Raw genomic sequence first — 21926 nt, forward strand, 5'->3', positions numbered from 1 at the left:
GAGGATTACTCCGGTTATGATGGTTGTTCTTGTATATTATGAGAAAAAGGGGAGTTATTATGGACCTTCGAAAGGTTATTAGCCTAGCTCAGTGCGATTAGAATCAGCTGGAGATTTGTGGATGGATTTAAATGAGAATATGGGCTCTATATTAGGCCAGATGTGTTCATTTCAACAATGCGCTCCTTATGGAAGAGTAGTCGGGGTGTTATTTTGTCGTTAGCTATTTCATGTAATTATATATTGTGCCGTGTGAGTTGTGAGACGGCTTGGTGAATTTATTATTTGTTAAGGTTCCGCGTAGAGATGATGTTACATGAGCAGAATAGCTCTTGAGATTCAGATCGTATATCGCACCTCAATTATGCTTGAGTTTTGTAGCTTATAGCGCTATATGTCTCCCCAGGGATGGTATTATGCACTTAGCGTACTTGTGACCAATATTCGGTATTGTGTTTTAATGAGCAATTAGCTCGGTGTGTATCTCCTTATGTGAGTTTTATGCTCCGGAAGTATATTGGGATCCATCTCATGTTCTGGATTTCAGCACGGTTCAGTTGGATGGTGATTTGACTTATGATGTAGAGCCAGCAGCTATTTTGGAGCATCAGGTTCGAAAGTTAAGGTCAAAGGATATAGCTTCAGTGAAAGTGTAATGGAGAGGTCGGCCCATGGAGGAGGCTACCTGGGAGAGAAATGCGGAGCAGATATCCTCACCTGTTTGAGGCTTTAGGTATGTTTCTTGACTCGTTCGAGGAAGAACGCTTGTTTAAGTTGGGGAGGATATGACAACCCGACCAGTCGTCTCATGAGTTACCGCTCCGTTTTCCCTATTTCTTCTTCTTATTGCTTTGTCTATCGGTTCTATATATGATCGGGTTGGTTGGCACGGGTTCAGAAAGGATTTGGTAAGGTTTGAAGCACTTAGTCTCTTTTGAGGAAGCTTAAGTTGGAAAAGTCAACTAAATGTTGACTTATATGTTAGAGGACTCGGATGTGAGTTCTTATGGTTCGGATAGCTTCGGGAGGTGATTTGAGACATAGGAGCGTGATCGGAATATATTTTGGAGGTCCAGAGTAGATTTAGGCTTGAATTGGCGAAAATGGATTTTTGGCGTTTTCCGGTTGATAGGTGAGATTTTGATATAGGGGTCGGAATGGAATTCCGAGAGTTGCAGTAGTTCCGTTGTGTCATTTGGGATGCGTGTGCAAAATTTTAGGTCATTCGGACGTGGTTTGGTTGGGTTTTTGATCAAAATTGGAATTCGAAAGATTTTTGGGAACTTAGGCTTAAATCCGATGTGTTTTGGTTAATTCGATATTGTTTGAGGTGTTTTGAAGGTTGGTATAAGTTTGAGTAAGGTTATGGGGTATGTTTATGTTTTTGGTTGAGGTCCCAGGGGCCTCGGGGTGATTTCGGATGGTTGACGGAGAAGTTTGGAATTTTGGTGAAGCTGCAGACTTTTTGCTTCTGTTGTTTCCGCACCTGCGGATTTGGGACCATAGGTGCGATGCTGCAGATATGATGAAAAGGGCCACAGAAGCGAAAAGGGCCTATGAAGGCTGGGGTCGCAAAAGCGGCTGAGGAGCCGCATCTACGATAGCGCAGGTGCGGGTGAGGTGCCGCAGAAGCGGAAACTGGTCGAATAAGTGGAAACCGCAAATGCAGCGCTTGGGACCGCAGAAGCGGTACCGCATATGCGATGGGTTGACGCGCAGGTGCAAAAATGCCTGGGTCGGAATGTATATATTTCTTCCTTCGCGATTTTCAGAGGGTTTCACCATTTTTAAACGCGAATTCTGGAGTATTGGGCGATTTTGAAGAGAGAATTCAAGGGAACTTTATTGAGGTAAGGATTTTGGACCTAAAACTCGTTCATATGGTATTATTTTACGGATTAGAGCTATAATTAATGGAATTTAAGGGTTAAAATTGGGGAAACTAGGAATTGGTATTGGAGACCTAGACTTGAGGATTTGAGCGACCATTTGTGGTTGGATTTTGGTACTTTTGATACGTATGAACTCGTGGGGAGATAAGGAATCTATTGATGTGAATTTTATCGAATTCCGAGACGCGGGCCCGGGGGTCGGATTTTGGTAATTTCGGGATTTAGGTTGTAAATTGATTATTTTTGCTTGGGCTTCGTTCCCTTAGCATATTTTGACGTCGTGATTCTGATTTTGGATAGATTCGACACAAGCGGAGGCCGATTCAAGGGGCAAATGCATCGCATGCTAGATTTGGACCTGATTGAGGTGAGTAATGATTGTAAATGATGTCGTGAGGGTATGAAACCCCGTATTGCATATCGTTGTGCTATATTGAGGTGATGCACACGCTAAATGATGAGCGTGGGGTCGTGCACTGTTGGAGATTGTTTCACAAAATTATATGGACTTTAACCCTATTTAGCTAACTCAATACAGGAAAAGAAAATTGCTTCACAAAATTATCCAACTTTTTATGGGTGGTAATATATTCCAACTTTATAGCATTATGCAAGAAAGTTTAAATAGCATATTCTACTTGGTTCATAAGACCGTCAATATATCGAGATGGAAATTTCCTAATGAATAATATTTTTAAAATATTTTATAAATAGATGTTGAAGATCTCAAAAAGAGGATACGGGTTGACACATACTTTATTCAATTGAATCTCGATAGAGATCTCTTAATATATGCTACTTCCACCAAAGTAGTTTTTCTCACTCTGACCAATAGCCATGAGATACTCCGTTGAGACATTGAGTAGCACGCTGTGAACTTTCTAAAACTTAACCAAAATTATTTCATGTAAAATAGGTTGCCGATATGCTCCATAAGATGAGTCAATATCTATGAAAGAAGATGACAAGAACGTGAAATGGTCTACCAATCCAGAAAAGAGCTATAATAATTGTAAATATAAACGTGTAACAAAGAAGTTAAATGGTCAAGTAGACAGCCAATTGTGGATAATTAATTACCTTCACTAATCAGTTAGATGGCAGATACATTATGCATTCTATTTACATATTCATATTGAGCAGTGGAAAGCAACCCCCACTTCCAACCGAGAGGTTGTGAGTTCGAGTCTCCCCAAGAGCAAGGTGAGAAGTTATTGGAGAGAAAGATGTCGGGGGTTTATTTGGAAACAGTCTCTCTACCCTCGGGTAGGGGTAAGATCTGCGTACACACTACCCTCCCCAGACCCCACTAAGTGGGATTATACTGGGTTGTTGTTGTTGTTGTTGTTGTTGTATATTGAGCAGTGGAAACGACTTGCTAATAATTATGAGTCATAGTAATTGAATAATGACCCAACTTGATAAACTTGCACACATGTAATAAATTAGAATGAGAGATACCGTAATATTATTATCATTAAAAGTAAATGTCTAAAGTTTGTACATATAATTAATATGCTCAATTTAATCATTATTATTTATTATAATATATAATTACATTTTTATTCAATAATATTAAAGGAATATTGTTATACTAAAGGGTGGAATGGTCGTTTAGATTTTGAAGATATTTTAATAAAATAATTTTATCTAAAAGTCTTCACACTTATAATATAGTATTAGTTTCTGGACACGTGCATCTCTAAATTAGTTTTAGTTAGTGAAAGAAAGCATGATTAAGTTGAACTATTCCAAGAGACAATTTTATGTTTTATATATTTTTTTGCGTTTTGATCACTTTATTATTCTCTCTATTATTTTTAATTAATTTCATGATAATATGTGTTAGCAACAAAAAGATATTGCACAAAGCGGCAAATATAAGAAAACTTTGTCATAAAAGTTACTCAATGAAACCTCAATTAAGCAGGATCTAACATTATTTGACCAAATCATATTTAATGACATATTTTCAACTTGATTTCAATTATTCTATTTTTAATTATCAACAAAGATTATTGAAAATAAATATATTTTTTTCTCCTGTTCCCTGTACCCGACATGTATTTTTGTATATATTGATGTATCACTTGATAGTTGATCTCATATATATGTATTCAGGAACAGGCCAATGAATTTTGTGGTATAAAGCTAACTTTATGACGGGTTTTAACTTCTTTTTTCTTTAGAAAATAATTATTTTTTTATTTGAAGTCTATTTTTTTAACTTTTTTTTAGATGTAAAGTTATTAAGAATTTTTTTATAATCAACTTCTAATAAGTCTTTCAAAATTGACAATATAGCTAATCCAATTAACCTCTCTTGAGACATTGTTAATCAATTTTTTTATCACTAAATAGAAAATTAAAAATATTTTCATATGTTTCGAATTGTCCAAATCTATTTTGAAGTGAAAAAACGGTCTTGTCTACTATATACATAAAGTAATAAACTCTAAAGGACTCTTCGGGATCGGAGATTTTGAGATTTCATTATCAACATTCTCATCAAATTGTTTATTCTTATATATCACACAATTTTTTGAAATTAGGGTTTGATATTCATTTCAAATGCAATTTCCTTGACAGAAATCATAGCAATTGCAAATCCTTCTTTTATATATTTGTTAAAGAAATAATCAAATATTTTTGCATCACAGGACTTTTTTTAACTTATATATAATCTATTAGGTATAACAAAATATGAGGCTCACACAAATGTAGAGTTGGGGGTCTAAAGCAGTTGTTTTACCTGCTTTAGGGAAGGGTCGCCCCTGTATGTATTTGTCTACATGTATTACATATGGTATTACTTAGTTCATGAGAGATTCCAACAGTAAATCATTTAAAGAAACTACTCAATAAATAAAATGCAAATTATATCAGTAGAGATATTTTAAGAAAGTTAGATAGTATATAATATAGAAGGCAAATTATATGAAAACATACTTGCTAAAGAAGTAAAATTACAGCTTTGGTTGCATGCCAACTGTTTAAAAAACCCACAATGACCCAAATTACGCAATACCACTTTCACAAATGGAATGCCTTTTTTTTTTTTTTTTTTTTGCTTTTTAACGGTTAGAAATAAATGATGTTAAGACCGAGTTGTTGAGAAAGAAAAAATCGTAAGGTATTCAAAGATAACCTGGATGAAAATAAATCTCTCCTTATTGTCTTCTCTTTTGCATACTGCATAGTTATCCAAATAATTTTATGAACGTCGAATCAATTTCGAAAGCAAAATAATTGCAAAAGAATATCGGAATCTTCGATCAAACAACGTATTGGGAGTGATACTTTAGAGCCATATTGAGTAGTATAAATCAATAATCAAATAGAGAGCATCATTTTCATTGGTTGTTGATGAAACATTCAATATTCCTTTTACTATATTTTAGTAATTAACTGTCAACACCTAAAACATTGCCATGGAAATTGACCAACTACTTTTTATCAAGTAGTGGTGGAAGGAAGACAGAGAAGCTCTCTAACACCATTGCTAGCCATAATTCCAAGTTGTAGAGTTAAGTTATTTAGTAAATCCATAATTCAGTGGGAGGCTGACAAAGGAAAAAATCAAAGTGTTAAAGCACATGAATATTCTCGCTAATTAGCCTATCGTTTCCACTAAAAAAGTTAATTGTAGATAATTGAATAATTAATTATGGATATATGGAAGATGATAACTTGTTTTGGAGAGAAAGAGAAAAGCTTGAGATTAAAGGAGGTGGTAGTAACACAACTTTCTTCCACATAAAATGATGAAAACTAATCAGATGCACTTCGAGATAAAAATAAAAATAAAAATATGTAAGTACAAAAAGGAAAGCACCGTGCGTTTAACATTACCATATTTCATTGGCCTCAAAGAGTTTAGAGCATATCCATATATAATGCACCAGAAAAAGATGACTATTCAGATATATATATATGATGTTAGGCTAGAAACTCGTGTTTTAGCTGTGGTATTACATTCCAATGATTGCATTTTTATGTGCGTTTGAGCTCAAATGATAGTGAATTACACTTAGTACATGTTTTATGCTTTGCAAGAAGCGATCCGGAGCTCAAAAATCAATTTGGAGCTAAATTGATCAATTTGGAGCTTTGAAGTCTGAGTAAAAGTCCAATGCATTAAGCCGGGATCGTGTTTGGAGGTCGTGTACCAAGTCTGGATGTTAAAAGAGGACGGAAAAAGTTCACTCTGAAAAAATTGCACTGCTGCGCCACATGGGGCGCCGCAAGGCGCAGCGCAGCAGTGTAAAATTGAGCCTAACTCAAAAATATGAGGTTGTAGATAAAATGCACTACCGCGCTGCATGGTGCTGCGCAGCCTGCGACGCGGCTATTCAAATTTTACAGAGCTAGTTCCTAGTTCGCGTAGGAAAGAGTTTTTTCGTCTGAGCCTGACCTTACTTGGTATAAATACATGTAAAAACGCCATTTTGAAGACTTTTGACATATCTTAGACCTAGGGAGGCTATTGCGGAAGGGAGAAAACGTTTAAAGCAATTTACGGAGGAAATTGGCATCAAATTCTTCATTCCTTCATCTTTGCTTTGTAATTTAATTATGCAATTTATTTGAGAAATTATGAACACGGTTATGAGTAGCTAAATATTTAGTCTAGGGTTTTGATGGAACCTATTGAAGGATGAACTTCTTGTTATGTTAATATAGTTTGCCTGGTTTAATCTCTATTTGTTCAATTATGTTGTTGTAGTTAATTGATATGATCCTCAATTAGCTGTGCCTATTTAGTGTGCATAACTCGGGAGAGAGTGTATATTTATGTAATTGTTGAACAACACCACTCCCAAAGTATAAGAGGGATCTATAACTACGGGTTTAAAGGTGGGATTAGGAATAACGAAGCCTTGGGTGCAATCTAAAGTGAGCTGTAATAAACAAAGTCAGCTAGCGTAACTCGGGAGAGTGCGTCTAGTAAATTGTCGTGATTACTCGGGAGAGATTTGCGGTAATAAGAGTGCTCATGATTGATAGAGACGATTAGGTGAATCTATGTGAAACATAACCGGAAGGGATTCCATCAATAGAGGAAATCATAACCTTAGATCCTTCTCTTAATTGTTTACAACTTAATCATAGTTAGTCTTTACTTACATAATTGTAGTCCGTCATAGTTAGTAAAAATATCCTCAATTGTTATTCAAAATATTTGGGAAGTTGATTACGTAGAATTTAGTGAGTCTGATAAGAGCAATTGGTAGGTTAATTCCTTGTGGGTTTGACTCCGAACTTGTAAATCGGATTATATTTGCAACATCCGCGTGTCCTTTTTATAAGGCATAGTTGGGCATGATCAAATTTTGGCGCCGTTGCCCGGGAATTAACGGTGCTATCAATTACAATTGAAAGAAGTACATAAATTCTTATCGTAGTCATTTTTCTCTATACCCAATTTTTACATTGAAATTTTAACGTTTGTTGACTTGGTTTCACAGGTGCATGCCTAGAAACCCATCTAGATCTAATGAAGTATTTGAAGCATTATCATATCCCAATAAAGTTTTTAAGGCCTTGAATCGGGCCAACCGGAAAAACAAACAACAACCAACAACTGCACAATTCGAAACAGTCATGGGAGATCACGAGGAAAACCTAGCGGTACCAATAGTGCCAGAGTCTGCTCTCTATGATTGGGCACAACCCATAGCTGAAAATCTGTCCACAACAATTGTAGTCCCGTAGATACAGGCTGAGTCATTCCAAATCACGAATAACATGATGCACTTGTTGCAGAACAAGGGACTATTTTTGGGGTCACAAGTCGAAGATCCTTAGCAGTACTTGAAGAATTTCCTGTCTATCTGCAAAACCCAAAGGCAGCCCAACTGTCACGACCCAAACCGAAGGGCCGCGACGGGCACCCGGTGCCTTACTCAATCGAGTACCAACGTAACATATCTTTCTTAACATGTTATCATGAGTAAATGAGCCAGAAAACCTGTCATGGGATAACAAGAATAAAACATAAGGGAATACTCAACATATGAAGACCCAACATGATATACAGACTAATATATGTGACATACGGGCCTATAAGGCCGACATGACCATTAGTAAACTCGAAACATAAGCCGACAAGGCCATATGATTATCCATACACCTGACATCTGTCTACAAGCCTCTAAGAGTACATAAAATCATAAGGGTCGGGACAGGGCCCCGCCATACCAATCAATACATATCCAAAACATACTGACCAAATAGGCAACTCCAGAGCAAGTGGAGAGCACCAACACCTTCGCTGAGCTAATAGCCTACTAGGAGGACTGTCAACCTATCAATCGGGACCTACGGGAATGAAACGCAGCGTCCCCAGGCAAAAGGGATGTCAGTACGAATAAAGTACCGAGTATGTTAGGCAGGAAAGCTTAAACAAGAACAGTAATGTAAAGAGAGAGATAGAGGAGATACAACCTGTAACATCTGAGTGCCTCTGGGGGTTACTGATATGAAATGCATAATACATATATATACATAAACTTTTTAAAACATTCGCCTCTGTGGGCATCATCATCATCATATCGTACCCGGCCTCAAAGAGGACTCGGTAAAAGCGTACCCGACCATCATAAGGTTCGGTAGAATCGTACCCGGCCACGTGGAGCTCGGTAAACCCAACTGATCAGTGGTTGCACAATAGGTGTCGTACCCGGCCGACTATAGAGCGGCTCGGTAGAGTAAAATAGATACTATATATAATGCATGCTAGACTCATGGAATCACCTTCTAAACCTTTTGGAGTGACTTAAGAACACTATGGACATCCATACCCTCAATATGAACCTTAGTAGGATTCAAGGATCATACACACTTGCTTAGAATAATTTTATAAGGAAAGAACAACATGGACAACCTTAGTTGCTAGGAGTAGATCCGTTATGAAGTAGCGTATTCATTTCACTTTAGATCATGCCAAAAGAAAGAAGAAAGTGCCTTAACATACCTTAAACCCGTTGAGTCCTTAATCACTTCCAAGCAACTCTTCAAACAAGTCAACTCAATCTATCATAGTATAAGGAGATTCAAAATCAGTGCTGAGCAAATGCTAAGTCTATAACTTAAGCTAGTAGCTCGTTTACGTAAATTTTGGCAGCATCTCCCTTGTAACAAGGGCCTCCTCCAATACCATATACAAACAACAATGACCAGAGCAATCCATCAATACATAATTATCAATATCAAGACACCATATAACAACAACAAGTCACAACTACATTACGACGAGCGGCAAGCTCCGATTGGAATCCGTATACCCCTTATCAATCCTTATAGACTTCTTACTTCAACATAAAAGTATCATTAACTTGATAATGAAGTCATTAATCAATGATTCCAGCCTTATACCATATATTTATAACAACGAAAATAATCCACAACTTCAACTATCCCCAACTAGCAACTTTATTCACTAGTTCATGTCTAGCCCATCCATTTAACTTAGTCAATATCAAGACAACCTTAGGCACAAGAAAGAACACAATATACATACCTCCTACAGTAACTTCAAAAGTTTATGTATTATCTTGTAGTTTATCATCCTAACAACTTAACCAACATACAAGCAAGCTTAAGAAAAATTAGTAGGCTGTTATACTCACCTTAGACAGCAGCAACAACTTGGAATTTCATCCAAATACAGCCCACAACAATCCTCAATGACAACACAACCTCAAAGAGGTGTTGTTCTTCACTAAAACTAAGTTTTGATGTTGAAATATGGTGTAATCACTTTGGAATCACTTCAAACCCTTGTGGTATATGTTTAGAAGGGTTAGGAGAAGTTTGGAGACGAATATTAGTTGAAAAATGAGCAAAAATAGGCGTCCAAATCGTTTATAAATTGAAGTAGGTCAACCACCGCCTAAGTGGGTCCCATTGGGAGCTACTTGTGCGGTCTCGCAAAAAAACGAATATCTCTCTACTTCGATGTCGTATTGACGAACGGTTTAATGCGTTAGAAACTAGACTCGTAGATCTTCAATTTGGTAGGTAGAACACCCCATGATTCCAAGTATATTTGGAGAAATTCTTAGATACATTTGACCTAAATTTCAGCAAATTTATGAATGTAACTTGTGATGACCTTTGCCAACTTTTGTTCTACAACTTGCTTGCCTTCAAAATGTAGAAAATGAATATCATACGACTAAAATAACTCATAGAATAACCTCCTTATCATGTAAGAACCCTAGTCTCACCCCAAAGTACATGTTATAACATTCCAAACTTGTCGACTTTTGACGAAACTTATTTTCTTCAATTGGTTTAGCTTCTAAGATTTCCAACCCTCTTGGTACTCGTTATTCATGATCTTAAATATTTGTAACCTCCAAGGTAACATGATTAACTTACTTTATTTTCTTCCAAATATAATCTCATTTCCGAGCTTACATCAATGACTTACGACGTACTCTCACGTATGAAAACTTGGGGTGTAACACCAACGTAACTCCGGAAGCAATCAAGCTGTTATTGTTTCCATTCTCAGTGACAGGAGCTGCCCAAACTTGGCTAAACTCACTTCCTATAAATTCTATAACAATTTGGGATGAGTTAGTCAAAAAATTCCATAACAAGTTCCACCCACCCAACAAAACTGCTCAACAAATTGATGAAATTTTGAGTTTTAAACAGAAACCAATGGAGACACTGCATGAGACATGGGAGCGTTTTAAAGGAATGTTGGTTATATGTCCACACCATGGTATTCTAGACCAGATGTTGGGGCAGCGGTTTTACATGGGATTGTCAGATAGCGTAAAGAATATTGTGGATGCCTCAGCTGGTGGGGAATTTTTGAGAAAAACATGGAGAGATGACCAGAGTCTGCTTGACAAGATGACACAGAATTCGGGATGGTCAACCATCCAAGTTATCACTCCAGTAGTTCACTCAGTGCCCTTAGATCCATCCAATTCTATGGCTGAAAATATGGCCACCTTATTAACACGGATGAGTATACTCACCAAAAAGGTGGAAGAGTCAGGGCAGAAGCAACATGTGCACATTGTAGATACTACCAATGGGGGCTTGTGCGCATCTTGCATTAGTCAACCAATTGGTAACCAGTGGAATGCAGAACATGATCATTATCACTACCCCAAAGACATGAACTATGTGTCTAATTATGGAGGCTAGAGACAGGGTGGTCAGAATTGGGGCCAGCAAAGTCAGCCATACAATCCAGTCCAGCCACAGTTCAACAATGGGAACATGGGAGGTATGAGACCTCCTAACAATATGGCACCTTACCCAAGGCCACAAGGATATAATAATCAGAATCAGCAGCAAGGGTATCACCCTCCTCAGCAGCAGCATGGTGGAAGGCAGGAAGATGGGTTTGCTAGACTTGAGGCAATGATGCAGCATGTTATTGGGTCTAATGTAAAGATTAATGAGAGAGTAGATGCACATGATGCAGCAATCAAGAATATTGAAGTGCATGTGGGCCAAATTTCTATGTCTCTGAACAATCGTCCTCATGGGACACTACCTGCAGACACCCAGATAAATCCAAAAGATCAAGGCCCAAAGCAGCTGATGGCGGTGAGTCTACATAATAGCATAGATCTGGATGTAGAGCAAGAGAGGGCTTGAGAAACTAGACAGGATGAGACACTTATACTAGTGCCCATTGAGCTGGATGAGTCAACAAAACTGACAGAGGTGACAGTCCAGCCTGCCCAGGAAGAAAATAGCATTTAGAATAAGACCGAGAAAGAAGCTGAGACAGTCCAGGAACCAGTAGTTGATGTAGCAACTGATAAGGGTCAATCCCAATTGATTGGGAAGAAGAGACCTCCTGCACTTTTCCCTCAGAGGCTGGCTAAGTACCAAAAGGAGGAGCAATACAAGAAGTTCTTCGAAATACTGAAACAAATCCAGGTAGACATACCATTGAGTGAAGCTTTGAAGGAGATGCCTGGGTATGCAAAAATGATGAAGGACTTGATGTCCCAAAAGTTTGATTTCCAAGACTTGGCCACAATTACTCTTACTCAGACCTGTAGTGCAGTGGTGACTAGACCAATTGCAGAAAAGCTGTCTGACCCAGGGAGCTTTACAATTCCATGCACTATTGGTAATTTTGCTTTTGCTAAAGCACTGTGTGATCTAGGGGTCAGCATCAATCTTATGCCCCTGGCAATTTATAAGAGGCTGGGCATTGGAAGAGCTAGACCCACCTCTATGTTGTTGCAGCTGGCTGACAGGACTGTGAAACGACCCTCTCGTATCCTGGATGATGTGCTAATTCAGGTAGGGAAATTTGTGTTCCCTGCAGATTTTATGATCTTAGACTGCAAAGTGGATGAAAAGATTCCTATAATTTTGGGAAGACCATTCTTGGCTACGGGGAGAGCTCTCATTGATTGTAAAATCGGGGAGCTCAAGATGAGATTGAACGATGAGGAGATAACATTCAATGTGCAGAAATCTATGAGGCGACCAAGTAAATTCGCCAATTGCTCTCTTATTGATGTCGTGGATGTAATTTTAGAGACTGATGATGAGATGTTGACCATTGAGGACCCCATTGCTGCATGTTTGATGAATTTGGATGAGGTGAATGGAGAGGAACTGGCGGAATGGGTGTTGGCATTAGAGGATAAAGGATTCTGGGATAGAACTCTAGAATTTGAGCCCTTGCACTTGGAAAATCGAGAGACTCCTCCAGCCAAGTCATCCATCGAAGAACCACCAAAGCTGGAGTTAAAGCCATTGCCCGCCCATCTCAGGTATGAGTTCCTTGGACCTGACTCCACATTAGCTATTATTATCTCATCTAGTTTGTTAGATGTGCAGGCTCAACAACTCTTGCAGGTACTTAAGGAGTGCAAGACTGTCATTGGGTGGACCATGGCAGACATAAAGGGGATCAGCCCCGCCTATTGTATACACAAAATTCTACTGGAAGAGGGACACAAACCTTCCAGGGAATACCAAAGAAAGCTGAACCCTAACATGAAGGGAGTGGTGAAGAAGGAAGTAATAAAGTGGTTAGATGCGGGAATTATTTTCCCAATCTCTGACAGCAGCTGGGTTAGCCCAGTTCAATGTGTACCTAGGAAGGGTGGCATGATGGTAGTTAATGACAACAATGAATTGATCTCTACAAGAACCGTCACGGGCTGGAGAATTTGCATGGATTATAGAAAGTTAAATCTAGCCACCCAGAAAAACCACTTCCCACTTCCCTTCATTGATCAGATGTTAGACAGATTGGCAGGGAGGTCACACTTCTATTTTCTGGATGGGTACTTAGGGTACAACCAGATCTCCATTGCACCGGAGGACAGAGAGAAGACCTCTTTCACTTGTTCGTATGACATTTATGTCTTTCGGAGGATGCCCTTTGGTCGATGCAACGTACCTGCCACATTCCAACGGTGCATGATGGCCATCTTCACTGATATGATAGAGGATATAATGGAGGTGTTCATGGATGACTTCTCAGTGGTGGGGACTCATTTGATGAGTGCCTGATAAATCTGACTCGTGTGCTGAAACGGTGCATCAAGACTAACCTGGTTCTGAATTGGGAAAAGTGTCATTTCATGGTACAAGAGGGCATAGTCTTAGGGCACCAGGTGTCAAGCAAAGGAATTGAGGTAGATCGTGCTAAAGTGGATGTGATAGGAAAGTTATCCCCTCTAACTTGAGTCAAAGCAATTAAGAGCTTCCTCGAACATGCAGATTTCTACCGGAGATTCATAAAAGACTTCTCAAAAATTGCCAACCCTCTCTATAAGTTGTTAGAAAAAGATCACCCTTTCTTGTTTTCTGATGATTGCAGGGTAGCATTCGAGGAGCTAAAAAGGAGGCTGGTCTCAGCACCTATCATAGTTGCCCCTGACTGGGAGCAGCCATTCGAACTCATGTGTGATGCCAGTGACTACGCAGTGGGGGCAGTGCTGGGACATAGGAAGGACAAGCTGATGCATCCAATCTACTATGCTAGTAGAACGCAGAGTGGAGCCCAACTAAACTATACTGTGACTGAGAAGGAGATGTTGGTTGTGGTGTTTGCTTTCGACAAGTTCAGATCATATCTGATTGGTTCTAAGGTAATTGTATACACTGATCATGCAACTCTCAGGTACTTGATTGAGAAGAAGGAGTCTAAGCCACACCTGATTCGTTGGGTGTTGTTGCTGCAAGAATTCGACCTTGAAATTCGTGACTGCAAGGGCACAGAGAACCAAGTCACTGATCATCTATCACGACTTGAGGGAGCTGAAAATGCAGTTGAGGTTGAGGATATTCTGGAAACCTTTCCAGACGAGCAGCTGCTCGCTACTAGTCTTGAGGAAGCGCCATGGTATGCAGACTTTGCAAATTACCTGGCCTGCGGTATAGTTCCTTACGACCTTTCATCTGTACAAAAAAAAAGTTTTATCGTAACTGCCGCATGTATTATTGGGATGAGCCTTACCTGTTTAGAATATGTGTTGATAATATGATCCGGAGGTGTGTCCCCGAGATAGAACAATCTTCTGTTTTGCAGGCTTGTCACGCATCGGCATATGGAGGACATTTTGGAGGGGTCAGGACAGCTAAGAAAGTGCTTGAGGCCGGATTCTTTTGGCCAACAGTGTTTAAAGATGCGCACCAATGGGTGAAGGGCTGCAATGAATGTCAGCGGATTGGGAACATTTCCCGTTGCCATGAGATGCCTATGAACCCAATTAAAAGGTAGAAGTATTTGATGTCTGGGGGATTGACTTCATGGGTCCCTTCGTCAGCTCCTATGGCAATAAGTACATACTTGTTGCTGTAGATTACGTGTCCAAATGGATAGAAGCTGCAGCATTGCCCACTAATGATGCAATAATGGTGGTGGGATTTTTGAAGAAGAACATATTCACCAGATTTGGGACACCAAGAGCGATTATCAGTGACGGAGGCACTCACTTCTGTAATAGAGCTTTCGAGAAGTTTCTTGCAAAGTATGATGTACGCCACAAGGTGGCTACCCCTTATAACCCGCAAACTAGTGGGCAGGTTGAAATGTCCAACAGAGAGATAAAGAGTGTGCTAACCAAGATTGTGAACGCCACAAGAACTGATTGGACGAAAAAGCTAGATGATGCACTCTGGGCCTATAGAACTGCTTTTAAAACTCCAATTGGTATGCCACCATAAAAGTTGGTATTTGGAAAGGCCTGCCACTTGCCAGTGGAACTTGAACATAAAGCGTGGTGGGCGTTGAAACAGCTGAACTTAGATATGGAGGCTGCAGGCACAACAAGGATAACAGAATTGCATGAGCTCGACGAGTTCAGACATCTTGCTTTTGATAGCACAAGGTTGTACAAGGAAAGAATGAAGAGGTTGCACAACAAGAACATTGTGGAGCAAAATTTCAAGCCCGGAGATATGGTGTTGCTTTATAACTCACGATTAAGGTTATTTCCGGGTAAACTCAGGTCACGATGGTCTGGCCCATTTCGAGTGGTCGAAGTATTCCCTTCTGGTGTTGTAGAGATTGCCATAGAGAAAGACTCTCGTACATTTAAAGTCAATGGGAAAATATTGAAACTATATGTGGGCATGAATGAACCAAAAGAAGTGTCCAAGATCCTCCTGACTGAACCTCAGAGGTCGAGCGAGCCTTAAATGCGCTTATCTGCATCGTGCCGCGACGTTAAATCAGGCGCTTATTGGGAGCAACCCAATTGTTAACCTCACTAACCCATAATTGTAGTTTTTATTAGAATTTAGGAGTTATGAGACTTTATTGGGCAGGTACAAGCTTGAATTGGACATAAAATAAGTACATAATAGAGCTGGGGTGCAACCCGGAAGCTAAGTGTCGAAAATAAATCGAACTCTGTGAAAAATGACCTACCGCGCCGCGCCATGCACCGCGCCTGGCCAAATGGGTTTGAGAGAAAAAAAGGGAAGGCCTCTGCTAATTTCCACTACCGCGCCGCATGAGACGCCGCACCATGCGACACGATAGTACAAGTTTTTTTAAAAAAACAAAAAAACATTAAACAAAATTTTTTTTAGCATCAATACATTACCTAGGGTTTAGTTGAAATTAACTATACTACTCATGATACTAAATTACCTCAAGAAAAGAAAAGAATATAGAGAACTTACCTTGAGGATGAATGGAAGGGATGGAAGGTGTGTGTGGGAGAGAAATTGGAGAAGAAAAGAGAATGGGGGATTTGGGGGAAGGGCTTCAGCGTGTAGATTGAAAGAGGAAAAGGAACAAGGGGTTGGTGGGAGTCGTTGGTCAGAGAGTGTACAAAAAAAACGCTAAATTTTTTTTTTCAATTTAATTGCTTATTTTGGCCATGATTGGTGCTTAACTTGTTGGGTTTCCATTGTGCTTATACTTGTGGAAGATTTTGAGCATGTCTTGAGGCCTATAAAAAATTTTTATGGTGAAGTTGTGTAGAGGTGCCTTAAAGGCCGAAAATTAGTGGTGTATTTGTGCAAATTTGGCGCACTTTGTGCCATTGTTACATTGTGGTGATTGTAGGATGGTTGGTTGGTATGGTGTGTAGTAATATAGGAAGAATTAAAGTTGAAATTTTGAGGTAACTTTGGTGAATGTCATGTGTTTGTCTAAATGCCTCAATGAAATTGAAAGTGACATTGTAGCTTGGTGGAGCATAATTGCTATGAGAAAATGTGTGCTAGGTGCTAATTGGTATATTCGATTCATGCATTGTGCTTGTGTAGTGGTGTGTTTTATTTTGTGAAGTTTGTTAGTAGCGCATTAGTATAACGTCTTTTATTTTTCTTCGTAGTTACTAGATTAGCTTCTTAATTTTGTATGTTTAACTAGTATAGTCCGTGATTTTGGAGTTGTACTATTATGATGGTGGTTGGGGGGATTGTGATTGCTTGTGGCGCACTTCCATCGGGGTAGTCTGGTCCCTGATATACATTTTACTTGTGAACATGCCAATAACATAAGTGTGGGGTAGTTACCCCATTTGGTTTTGTTTTGGGTTTTCGTGTTGTGGTTAATATTATTCGTCTTGTGCAAGTAGAATGTCATGCCGCCCGAGCAAACGCTCTAACACTGGTTCGTCTGAGGTTGCTTCTAGCAGCCGTCGTGGTGGGAGACGAGCACCTCCCCATGCCCCAGTAGTATAGGAAGAGGAGCGCATTGACCCTGATGCGGATGTGGTACCAACATGCAAATATGGTATACGGGCTGTCCCCGCCCATGCTCGTCGCTGTTTTCAGACATTTGTCCCTTCAGTCAACCCGGATCTTGAGGTTGCTATTGACGATGGGAAGTTAGCCCGTAAATATGGTAAAATTTACAACAACATTCGGGCTTTGGGTTTCGACAGTTTGTTCCGTCCGGGTGATACGGTGAATGTGAACCTAGTGAAAGAATTTTATGCTAACTGGCAACCTGAAGCCAGCCTGGATGTTGTTTACGAAGTGCATGTAAGGGGTAAAGTGATTCCATTCTCCTCCCAGGTGATCAATCAGATTATGGGATTCACAGAGCATTCCCACAAGCTCTTTCAGAGGTTTCTCCGCCGACCAGACTATCCGTCTATTCACCGCATGTTATGTGGTGCTGACTCTTCTGCCGCATGGACACGAGATGCCAATGAATTCCACAAAGATATGAAGAAGGCAACTTTCTAGCGGCCAGCCATGGTTCTGTTGTGGTTGATTAATGCCAAGATCACGCCGATTGGAAGTGCCACTGATGTACCCCGTCTGAAGGTGTGTTTGATTTATGCCCTGTTGACTCGGATGCAGTTCGACCTTGGTAAAATCATGCTTGAGCATATGGATAAAGTGAGACCACTTGGGGCTCGCCGTCTTCATTACCCGAGTATGATCACTCGATTGTTGTGAGCACACATTGTGGAGGAGGAGTACCACTATGACAGGACTATTCCAGTGTCTTACCCGATGAAGATGTGAACTCCATTCCCTCAGATGATGAGGAGTATTTGCGCACCTTCGAAGGTGTTGATGATTACGCCTTGGGCCTCAGGGAGCACCCTTTTCACTCTTGATTTTACTGCTTTGCATTAGGTTCAATGCAATCTCTTAAGTGTGGGGTGGGGTGCTCCTAATTGATTGTATTTGTACTTCTCTTTGTTTGTTTCTTGCTTTCTTAGACAATTGGTCTGTAAACTATAATTCTGAATTCTATCGGTCCTGTAATAGTTAGTAATTAAGTATGTAGTTCGACTCTTCCCGACGATGGATATTGTCGACTGATTTCTTGAGGGAAATGAGTCGAAAGAAAAAAAAATATATGTCTTTTATTTTTTTATTTTTTTCTTTCTTTCTTTCTTTTAGGTAGTGTAACAATTCCCCCTTGGTTTTTCTTTGTGCCGCGGTTCTTTTCCAAGAGTTTTGCTTGAACCGTGTGTAGTTAAATCTTTTTATTTATTTATTTATTTTTGTAGGAATTAAGAATCTTTAGTTAGGAAGCTAAATTGAAGGATCAATTTCCCTTGATTGTATATGCCTTGAGAGTGGTAAGGACCTTAGTTGTGACACCTAGGCTCAATTCTTGACTCTTAAATAAGTGCCTTAAATCGTAACATTAAAACTGTGCTTAACTGCTTTGACTAAGAGTGTCTTGATTAGTCCAATCCTGAGTGAGTTATGTGTCATATGTGTGTAAGGTTTTGTGTTATTCTGTGCAGTGCATTTGATGCCTAGAACTTGCCCGGTGTATTTGCAAAGCGAAATAGTAGTTTTGTTCAGTCTTGGAAGTGATATAGACATTTCTTTGTTGAGCCATATATACATATTTTACCCGCCTAATTGTGATATATCGTAGTTAACCTCTTTGAGCCTATAATCCTGTTTCTTTGGCAACCACATTATAAGCCTTACCCAATTGTTTTAATTGACCATATATTCGAATCTTTTCACCTCTCATGAGCACTTGAATTGCTATGAACTTTGTAAAAGTTAAAGTGTGGGGTGGTGGGTGTGGCTTTTGAGTGGAACTAATGGAATAAGGAGAAAGGTGCATTGTGTTGAAAAAAAAAGAGTATATATATATATATATATATATAAGAGCCACTTGAATTGAAAAAGAAAGAAGAAGAAGAAAAAAATAATAATACAGGTATATATATATATATTCTTTGATAGTGGTGGCTCTTGACGTACTTGTGCTTAAAGATGTAGGGAGTTAATCTGTATTGATGTGAATGTGGTGTTTTGGTTTGACATAAGTGAGGTTTGAATGTTAAAGTATATGTATTAAAGTTCTTAGGGAGGTGTAGTCACTCTTATATCTAAATGTATCCTACCCGTCCCGCAGCCTACATTACAACCAATTAAAGTTCTACTTGATCTTAGACTGAATGAGCTCTATTAGTAGAGTAGTACACTACGGGCAATCCTATGGTGCATCTTTTGTGGCATATGAATGTTATTTCTGAGAGTGAGTGAATTCTTTCTATCTCGAGTTCCTAAATATTCTTAAATTTTATTGTGTGGGACTACTAGCTTTTGTTGTGTGAGGGCAATTGATTCAGGAAGGAGAGGTAATATCATTGACCTCTATGTTAGAGTAAGTGGGCGAGTGACTAATGCATGGTACTTTTGAGTCAAATCTTGAGGGTGGGATGTTATGATAAGGTGCTCCGTCTACTTTAATTATTCTTGGCATGATGTATCAAGGAAGTTGTTTGATGAAAGGTTATCCCTAGGTGCAGTGTAGTTCAAATGCTCGAGGATGAGCAATTGTCTAAGTGTGGAGTGTTGATGTTAGGCTAGAAACTCGTGTTTTAGCCGTGGTATTACATTCCAATGATTGCATTTTTATGTGTGTTTGAGCTCAAATGATAGTGAATTACACTTAGTACGTGTTTTATGCTTTGAAGGAAGCGATCCGGAGCTCAAAAGTTAATTTGGAGCTAAATTGATCAATTTGGAGCTTTGAAGTCTGAGTAAAAGCCCAATGCATTAAGTCGGGATCGTGTTTGGAGGTCGTGTACCAAGTCTGGATGTTAAAAGAGGACGGAAAAAGTTCACTCTGAGAAAATTGCACTGCTGCGCCACATGGGGCGCCGCAGTGTAAAATTGAGCCTGACTCGAAAATATGAGGCTGTAGATAAAATGCACTACCGCGCCGCATGGTGCGGCGCAGCCTGCGGCGCGGCGCAGCCTGCGGCGCGGCTGTTCAAATTTTACAAAGCTAGTTCCTAGTTCGCGCAGGAAAGGATTTTTTCGTCTGGGCCCGACCGTACTTGGTATAAATACATGTAAAAATGCCATTTTGAAGACTTTTGACATATTTTAGACCTAGGGAGGCTATTGCGGAAGGGAGAAAATGTTTGGAGCAATTTATGGAAGAGATTGGCATCAAAGTCTTCATTCCTTCATCTTTGCTTTGTAATTTAATTATGCAATTTATTTGAAAAATTATGAATACGGTTATGAGTAGCTAAATATTTAGTCTAGGGTTTTGATGGATCTATTGAAGGATGAACTTCTTGTTATGTTAATATAGTTTGCGTGGTTTAATCTATATTTGTTCAATTATGTTCTTGTTGTAGTTAATTACTAGGATCCTTAAATAGCTGTGCCTATTTAGTGTGCATAACTCGGGAGAGAGTGCATATTTATGTAATTGTTGAACAACACCACTCCTAGAGTATACGAGGGATCAATAATCGAGGGTTTAAAGATGGGATTAGGGATAACAAAGTCTTGGGTGCAATCTAAAGTGAGCTGTAATAAACAAAGCTAGCTAGCGTAACTCGGGAGAGTGTGTCTAGTAAATTGTCGTGATTACTCGGGAGAGATTTACGGTAATAAGAGTGCTTATGATTGATAGAGACGATTAGGTGAATCTATGTGAAACATAACCGGAAGGGATTCTATCAATAGGTGAAATCATAACCTTAGATCCTTCTCTTAATTGTTTACAACTTAATCATAGTTAGTCTTTACTTACATAATTGTAGTCCGTCATAGTTAGTAAAAATATCCTCAATTGTTATTCAAAACGTTTGGGAAGGTGATTACGTAGAATTTAGTGAGTCTGATAAGAGTAATTGGTAGGTTAATTCCTTGTGGGTTTAACTTCGGACTTGTAAACCGGATTATATTTGCAACGTCCGCGTATCCTTTTTATAAAGTATAGTTGGGTGTGATCAATATACAAATCAAATTCAACCATTCTTACTTGATAAAACATTATTGGATCGATTTCTATTGCCTTGTCAAGATTAGGTTCTTAAATAGTTGTGAAAAATGACTACTCATATATCATTTTTAATACTAAAGAATCTGATCTCTATTGAAATAATCATATCTTTTCGAATTCTTCAGTTTTTGAGAAGTAATCAAAGGAGAATATAAATGGCCTCAACCGTAGTTGGATTCATTGATTTGAGTGTGTAAAGCATTTAAGTATTATTAATTCACTTCTAATTCACCCACTGCTAATGTAATAAAAAATTTATTTAATTGAAGGTTTGTCATTTACCATCTTGTACTATTATTTATATTGAAAAAGCTAACATGCACACAAATTCTTGTAGGAATTTAATTGACTTTTAAGGTTAAAAAGGGCATTCAATTTTTAATGGGTATTTTGGTCTTTTAATCTTTAATTTGGGACTTTATACTTATAATATAATATGATGACATACGACACAATTCAATAGTTACAAAATATAGTAATTCAAAGTCTAATGTTATTAGCTTAGAATCTTATAGAGTAGCATGTTTGGCCAAGTTATTATAACATAAATAGACCAACTACAAGTTGTTGCTCTATATGCTTTTTTCAGTACTTTTTAAAATAAGTAAACTTTAAAAATTTGATCAAACAGGTTATTGATGATTATCTTATTTATGGCGATAAGTTAGTACTTCCTATTTATGTTAAAGTTATTATTTCCAAAAAAAATAAAAACAATTTTTAATTTCCATATAACTAGTGGCTAGAAAGTTGACAAAATCCAATGGAAACTGAATTCTCAAAATCCCTTCTTAACTATCAACCAACCATTCATCCTAACGGATAAAACT

The 21926-nt window shown here is 38.7% G+C and overlaps 1 non-coding gene across 1 annotated transcript; it reads right to left on the reverse strand.

Annotated features, from left to right (window-relative positions):
- Positions 1 to 10526: 10526 nt before the first annotated feature.
- Positions 10527 to 10633, reverse strand: LOC142173093 (small nucleolar RNA R71). The gene has a single exon (XR_012702523.1). It is a non-coding gene; the product is annotated as a small nucleolar RNA R71 (small nucleolar RNA).
- Positions 10634 to 21926: the final 11293 nt, after the last annotated feature.

The sequence above is a fragment of the Nicotiana tabacum genome, chromosome 18 (assembly GCF_000715075.1).
Source record: "Nicotiana tabacum cultivar K326 chromosome 18, ASM71507v2, whole genome shotgun sequence".
Classification (NCBI taxonomy): domain Eukaryota; kingdom Viridiplantae; phylum Streptophyta; class Magnoliopsida; order Solanales; family Solanaceae; genus Nicotiana; species Nicotiana tabacum.